This window comes from Microtus ochrogaster, chromosome 1, assembly GCF_000317375.1.
Source record: "Microtus ochrogaster isolate Prairie Vole_2 chromosome 1, MicOch1.0, whole genome shotgun sequence".
Classification (NCBI taxonomy): domain Eukaryota; kingdom Metazoa; phylum Chordata; class Mammalia; order Rodentia; family Cricetidae; genus Microtus; species Microtus ochrogaster.
The window spans coordinates 75704643-75712888 of record NC_022009.1 but is presented as its reverse complement, the minus strand read 5'-3'; the positions used below and the strand labels follow the sequence as shown (position 1 = coordinate 75712888).

At 44.8% G+C, this 8246-nt stretch overlaps 1 protein-coding gene across 4 annotated transcripts in view; it reads right to left on the bottom strand.

Annotated features, from left to right (window-relative positions):
• Positions 1–8246, bottom strand: part of Znf277 (zinc finger protein 277) — a 92960-nt gene that overhangs the window by 76412 nt on the left and 8302 nt on the right. The window contains exon 1 of one of the 4 annotated variants that reach the window (XM_026782703.1): positions 3508–3522. The exons of the other annotated variants lie outside the window; for them this stretch is intronic. The gene's annotated coding sequence lies outside the window, so the exon portion shown is untranslated. Of the gene's footprint in view, positions 1–3507; positions 3523–8246 lie in introns of those variants that run through there. 4 annotated transcript variants of the gene reach the window in all.

Below are 8246 nucleotides of genomic sequence, written 5' to 3'. Positions count from 1 at the left end.
CTGCACAGCTCTCGGTTCTGTGACTCCGTGTAATTCTACATGGCTCTCGGTTCTGTGGCTCTCTATGACTGCACAGCTCTCGGTTCTGTGACTCCATGCGACTCTGCACGGCTCAGTTCTGTGATTCCAAGTAAAGGCAAACAACAACGGGTACCATGAATCACGATAAAACTGTTTTAAACAACCTTTCACCAACAATTCCTTTACAAGCTGTGGTTTGCACATCAAAGAGTGCCCGATTTTATCAGCTAACTCCTAAGTGCCAATGTCATACTGACACTTCTGACACTCAAGTCACACACAAATAGGTCAAAACAAAAGAGACTCACGTTGTTGAAGTGAAAGCTGATAGAAGAATGTGGGTTAAATTTTTTATAAACTTAAATAATGCATTAAATAACTATGGTTACCTGACTTAATATAATAAAGCCCCGGGTTGAGTACTCCAAACTATGGGTCAGAAACTAGTTACTAAGAAAACCTTCCTATAGCCAACAGTTAAGTCTTATTTCAAAGGTAGTAAGTGGTGATACTAAAATTAAACAGGAGCGCAGGTATAGGTTAGCGGAAGAGCAGACTCCAAGCAGGTGGGGATGTCGAAGCAGAGGAGGAAGGAAGGAGAGGACAGACACCGACCTGAAGGGCACATGTTCTCAGACTGAGCTAAAATGGTAGGGCTTACTTCTATAGATAGCTTTGAAATTATTATAGCTTGGATCTATAGATTCAGTTTCCTGGATATAATGGGAGAAACAGGTCTACAGGTTGCTATACCATCCAACAGAAAAACAAATGCTGCTTCTTGTACTCAACACTTAGACTTCTCCACTAAAGGATGACGTCAAGCAGGAATGTGATGAAGAGGCCACTCAGAGATCTGACCATAGGCACAGGGTAGCCTCTTCTTAGTAGAATTTGTTGGAATGTCTAATTCTTAATAAATAATGGGGAGATGACCATGGCTAGCGTTTCCCAAATTAAATGAACATTAGCATCCATGAAATTTGAGTAGGTATTATTTGTAAAATGGTAGTAGTAGTTAAATGTTTAGAAAACTAAATAGAACATTCACCCCTGGAACAGCCACAAAATTAGAATAAGTTCTGGAAAAAAGCTACATACCTATATTTATAAATTATTCACTCATGAAATTCTATACATCTAAAATGATAGTACTTTTGTCTCAAAATTCTATGGACTCATATTGTCCCTATAAGCATAAATAACATTAATATTAATGTTGCCTCTTTCTAGAAAATTCAATTATACAATGAATAAAAAAATAAATTGTGTGAAAAAAATCTTAGCATGATAGCACAAAACTGAATTTCTTTGTGGCCCACTACTTAGAGGTTTTAGCTCATTTCCCTGAGCCTTTAATTCCAGGGCTTGGTTCATCTTTAGTTTATTTATGTTCTCAGAAGTGTGAACTCTGCTGGCCACGCTGGTACATGAGTTTAATCCCAGCACTTTGGAAGAAGAGGAATGAGCTATGTGAGTTTGAGGCCAGCCTGGTCTACATGGAGAAACTCTGTCTTAAAACCAAACAACAGTAACGAAACAATGTAAATTTGCACGGCTGGTGTACTCTGCCTTTCAAGTGTCGGAAGGAAAGCAGGTGTGGACGCTGGTCTGTGAGACAATGTGTGAGGGAGCAAACAGGAAACCCGACTGTGCTCTCTTTAAGAGAACAATGACAACTGTTGGTACCAAAACATACGTCATGAACATAGGTAGTTATGAACATAATCTAAGACATTTCGCATGGGAAATGATAGCAATAGGAACGTTAGGCCTCAGCATCCAATTCCTTATATTTTAGAGATTTTGAAAAGGAAGGGTGCTGTCACGTTATACTACAGAGTTAGGTCACGGTTGGCCAGCACTCAGAATCAAGGAGCCCAGGGTTAGGAGTTTAGTAGCCATATGACCATTTGCGATAACCTTACTGGTACTAAGTCCCCTCCAAGTACCACTAACACACATATCCCCTCCTCCTCTGCTCCCCCAAACCCACCGATAGTGTGTCTACGTTCTCTTAAGTCAGTGGCTCTGTGCCACCTCAGCCAACTGGCCTTATCTTTAGGAGGTCTGGAATGCTAGCTACTGGCACACAGCCAGTTTCTTGGTATCAAATCTCAACTTATATTCCTTTTCTCGTAACTGGATCCTTCATCTGTTGACCTAATCTATAACTTAACTGACTTGAAACTTCACCCAGAATTCATGGTCTCCTACGCCTGCTTTTCCAGGGCCTGTAATAGCTTGTTTCCTTTCCTAGAGTTCAGTTTATATGTTGACACGCTGCTACATCCTTGCTATAGACAAAGCCCCCCCCATCCCCTCAAACTTTCCTTAAGGAAGCCTGGTCCTAGCCGGGCGATGGTGGCGCGCGCCTTTAATCCCAGCACTCGGGAGGCAGAGGCAGGCGGATCTCTGTGAATTCGAGACCAGCCTGGTCTACAAGAGCTAGTTTCAGGACAGGCTCCAAAGCCACAGAGAAACCCTGTCTCGAAAAACCAAAAAAAAAACAAAAAAAAAAAAAAAAAAAAAAAAAAAAAAAAAAAAAAGGAAGCCTGGTCCTTGCTGTCCCACAAGGTTCAGTTTTAGCTGGAATTCAGTTAGGTCAATTCATAGAAATTCCCACTATCCTACCATCTTCCATATCCGATCAAGTTCTCCACCCTTCCACTAGCTCTGGGGTAGACCTGATCACCCATCAGCTTTCAGCGAGAATTTCCCGTCACCCCTCTGCGGTCTCTCAGCAACTTCTGCCTCCCAGTCCTGAGCATCCTTATCCTTCTTGGCCATAAACCCCCACCCCCTTGTATTTGAAGCTGAACACAGTTCTACATGGAGGTCTCTTTTGTCCTAGTACAACGGGCAAGCATTCCTGAATGTGTAATTGATGAGACGTTCACATTCGGATGAGCTCGGCTTGAACTGGCTCGGAGTTTCTTGGGACAGAAGTGAAACAAAAGCCAACTGACTGAAATGGAATCTTTATGAACAGTCAGCTCTGCCTGGCACATCTAATTTCCAGAACTTCTTTACAGGCCTGAGTTGTCTGATTTGGTAGAAAGGCCACACAATTCTCCTTTCAGATGAGAAGGGAGACAGCAACACCAGCTGTTTCTGAAAGCTTTTCACAGCAAAGGTCATCTCTGAGTACGAATGAGTTCAAACTCCAGCAGGGAGCTCCTGGCCAACAGGAGTGCAGGGGGAAGGAAGCTGCTCCTGGGTACTCGTGGTTCACCACATAGCAAACACAGCCTCACAGCTGCCCCTGAAGAAAAGTGGGTGTGCGATTGTGCTGGAATTTAGGCATTAGTTTGTGAAATTCTCACGATGGCCAAGACTTAGCAGGATCTTATATCTTTGGGTCCTGACCTGGAAGTGTCTCCGGCCCTAATGAGTTTGGCTACAGCTGTGTTTGGCTCTGGGTTTATACCCAAACCGTCAGCCAGAGGCTCAGAAGGAAGCACTCTGGGAGGCAGACCTGCTTACCTTAGTCTTGGCTGTGAACCCGAGAAGATGCTCTAACTGGGATGCAGCCCCCACAGCTGAGGTCCCAGTTCGGTCTCACTTAAGAAGGCTCGCAGGGAAATCTGTCCACCTTAGTGCCTCACAGAGGCCTGCCAACCTCAGTTCTAGGGCAGAAAGGAAACGGCTCTGAAAAGGGCCCGATTCCCACCTAGCTAGAATATGAGAGCATTACTTCCCAGGCCAATTACTTGGAAAGTCAGGGAGGAGGGGCACAAGGTCATGACCTCTTGAGTTAGGAGCAAGTTCAAGGTCATCCTGAACAATTTAGCACAAGCCTGTCTCAAAATAGTAATAATAATAATAAAAGAAGCCATGAAAGTAGTTCCCTGTAGGAGTGTTCACCAGGCACGTGAGAGGTTGCTGGCAAAGCACTGCTAAGGGGAAGTGATGGAGATGCACACAAAACTCTACAGACTTTTCCCCACAGAAGTAGAACGAACAATTCCCAAATTACTATGGAACCAGAAAGACTAGCCAAAGCCATCTTGAGCAAAAAAGAATCAAACTGCCGGTTTCACTCTACTGGATCTCTGAAGAACACAAACTCTACTCACAAAACCAGAGGAATGAAAGCGAGCAAAGGCGCCGAGAACATATGATGGAGAATGGACAGTGGGGGCCTCGGAGCCGGCACACTGGAGGGGTGGGATGAGGGGGACAGGGGGATGGGATGGGCAGGGAGGGCAACGCTGCCTCTGGATGGACAGACAGACAGCAGGTGTTTCTGCAAAGTGTTTTTTTAAGGAGAAAAGGGGCAGCGTGAGCTAGGCTGAGTTGGTAAGTTCTGACTGGACAGGTAGCCAGTGTAGCCAAATAATAAATTTTGATTGCTGGACTTCGGTGTTTAGTTTAAAGAATAAATCAATGGACAAATAAGGGAGCAGACCTTGGGGGCCAGCTTAAGGAATGGAATCTACGGGTTTAGCAAGGGAGAGGAAGGGAAGGGCAAAACCTGCTGGCTCCATGTTTGCCACCCTTGGCTTGTTAGAGAGACATTCAGGCAGTCTTCCAGTAGATACGCAGGCCGAAGAAAGACATTGGAACCTTACCCCCACCCCAAAACAAACAAACAAAAACCCCAAAGGGAACACCCGGGCTGAGGAGACGGCTTAGCGGTAAAGTCCACCTGCCGACTGGGATTTGATCCTGGCTAGAGTGGAAGGAGAGAAGTGACTCTCGGAAGCTGCCCTGGCTCAGCACCCACCTTCACATACACACATCACACATAACTTAAAAGAACGCCTCAAGATAGAAATGAGAGGGGGGTGCAGAGATGAGATGGGGGGTGGCGCACAGTCCAAGAATGGAGTCATGTGAGGGGAATTATGAGAGCTTGGGAGAAAACTCCAAGGAAACATGACAAAAGTCTCAGTTTCTTCAAAACAGAGTTGTTCCTGGAACGTGTTTCTGTGCCTCTCCTAGGTGTGGCTGGATAGGTGTGAGCTCACCTCAGCTGTTGTTACTCATAGGCCTCTGTGGACAAACATGCTTTGCTGCACGTGGCTTGTCCTTGTGACTGGACACTCAGGTGACTCTCTTAACTCTCGAGTATAAACTGTCTGATGCTCTGAATAAAGTTGGCTATTGCATGAGACTTTAGTCTGCCTCATGTCTAGGCCCTGCTGTCCCAGGTTCACAGAGCCATCTAGAGCGGCAAATGCTAACCATCTAGGCAAAGGTGTCCAACCAGTGTGTCATTAGTGACACTGGAATTAACCAAGAGACTAATGGTCTAGACTAACGGCCTAGGCAAAGGTGTCCAAACAGTGTGTCACTAGTGACAGCAGAACTAACCAACAGACTAATGGTCTAGACTAATGGCCTAGGCAAAGGTGTCCAAACAGTGTGTCACTAGTGACAGCAGAACTAACCAACAGACTAATGGTCTAGACTAATGGCCTAGACAAAGGTGTCCAAACAGTGTGTCATTAGTGACACTGGAACAAACCAATAGGCCAATGTAAATGGAAACTACCCACAAAGAAACACTATACAAATCTGTCAGGATGGCTATTACAAAAAAGATGAAAGTAACGTGTTGGAAGTAATGTGTAGGACCCCTGTATACTGTTGATAGCACAGCTGTTACGAAAAATAGATGGAGAACAAGTTCCCCCGAAAACACCAGGAGGGAAATTACCATATGACCTACCAGCTCTACTTCTGGGAACATAGCCAAGGGAAAGAGGATCTGTGTGTGTGAGCAAGAGCTGTGTGCCTGTGCTCACTGCGGCTGTACACACGATAGTCAAGGTACTCACTCATGCAAATGCCCATCAGTGGGCATGGACAGACAGACATGCTAAGCCTTAATGGAAAAATGGGAACCCTCTCATTTGTACCAGTACGGTGAACCTGGAGGGCACGCTAAGTAAAAGAAGGTGGGTGAAAAGGTGGAATCTCCGTGCCACCCATACGTGAGAAAGGTGACAGAAGCTGACAGAACACGGTGGTTCCAACGGCTGGGGTTGCCACTCTGCACTGGGGAGATGCTGGTGAAGAGCACAGGGTTTCAGGCAGACATGTGCAACATGGTGACTGTCACTGACAATAGCCCCACGCATTGGAAAACTGCAGAGAGTTTAAATATTCTTCCCATAAAATAAATATGGGAAAATTAGATTTAACTAGCTTGATTTAGTCATACCAATGTTTACACCTTATCAAAACACCGTGTTTTACATAAATATATATAGCTTTGTCAATTACAAAAAAAAAAAAATTCAAATCCTAGAAACAAAACTCAAAGCAAGTGAACACAAGCCAGCCAAACAGTGCACGCTGCTAAAGTCTCGTGTGGGTGTGGGCATCCCTTGGGCTGAGATTCAGGACTCCTGACTCAGCTTCCCTGTCCAGTTTCCATTACCTGACTAACCTTTGATCTTGTCATTTATTTCCCCGGAACTCTCCTGTATGTGCCACAGAATCAAGGCCCCCCACTGGGGACAACATGCCCTGGTGTCCACTGTTCCCACTTCTCTGGTTTTCTTTAAGCAGAGTAAAGCCCTGCGACACTCCCTGGAGGCCAGGAGTTTCTCACTGCTGTTTGCTTAGGGTTGCAATGCTTTTTTCTTGTTTGTAAATGTCCAGTTTACTCATCCTGAGGGGCCAGGTCCATTTGCTGGAAAAAAATCTTTTTGTTCAATTCCCCATCATTCTGATACTCTCCAGAACCTTCTACCCCGTGATTTAGTTAATGCATGGGTACTAAGACCTTGGACAGCAAGAGCAATACTGTTTTCACCTTTGTAGTCTATGGCATCTACAATACACAAACTTCTACATAGCAAGTGCTTATCAAAGCAGTTTGGATGAGGCCTCGGTTCCATCCGTCAGTGTTTTGGTTGTGCACGACTCATTCTGAGTCGGTGGGACTGAGTGCAGTCAACATTCCATCTCTGTCGTCCTGCAGTGAGGGACTCCAGAAGTCAACGCTTGGCCATGGCTGTTAGCTAAGTTTCTAACCCGACATAAATGATTCAATGTGAAATTAATTCTTGTGGAAATACTGTGCTGTCCCCCACTTTTTGCAGACCCTGGGAAATGTTGTAAACCAACTGCTTTTTTAAAAGTGGTATTGGGAAGGTGCACTTGAAAGAAGTCTGATCCAATCTCTCTCTCTCTCTCTCTCTCTCTCTCAGCCAGGAGTACACATGACTTCTGTGAGATCAGTAAGAAGCAGGAGTGTGATCAAGACTCTGGTCTGCTGAGTCTAGTGAGCTCTTCACTAATCCCTATTTTCTACGTATTTTTCTATTGCTGCTGGAAGAATAACTCAGTGAGGGTCCCTCCCGGTCGGTTATTTCCAACACTTCTCTCGTCAATGGCTGCTCGCATGAGGAGCTTTCAAAAGCCATTCATAACTGGTCTGTAGGAATTCCTAGGGAGCTGCAGGCTCTCACCTTCCTTTCTCATTCTCTCTTTGAGGAGATCAGTTACATGCGATTTAGAAAAGACAGACTGACTGATGCGGGTCTACAGTCCAACGTCAGCTCGTGCTATGAATTGCTCTCTAATGTGGACTATGGTCAGCTGTGAACTAGATATTTTCTCTTTTAATCGGTTATTACTGGTGAAGATTGTGCTAAATAAATAACCACAATTACAATCCTGAGGTTCAAACTGGGGGGAAAAATCAAGTATCTATGTATTCAGAAAAAAAAAAAGCATCAATTAGGGATGAGAGGGGAAAGGAAGGACCAGCTTCCATAAGAAATGAGGACAGGCGGGCGGTGTGGCGCACGCCTTTAGTCCTAGACTTAGGAGGCAGAGGCAGGCGGATCTCTGTGAGTGCGAAGCCAGTCTGGTCTCCAAAGCGAATTCCAGGGCAGCTAGGGCTGTTACACAGAGAAACCTTGTCTTGAAATATCAGGGGGGAAAAAGAAAAAAAAAAAGATGAGGACAGCATAAAGAAACCCAGATGTGAAATAATTCCTTCCTTTTACAAATAAAGCCACTAACAAAATTTAGTATGTTCTTAAGTTAATATGCATCATGATTTAAGTGTGTGCACTTTTTTTTTTCAGGAGCAACAAGGGAACAGAAAGGTCTATTAGTTCTGCTAAAGGGATGCAGAGCCTGACTCCATAGAACAGAGACTCTGTGGACAAGATCAGAGTCCTCTTCACTATTTCCACACAGCAGGAAGTAAGAAGTTGGTCCTGTCCTGGATGGCTTTGTGTCAAATTTACACAGTGAGA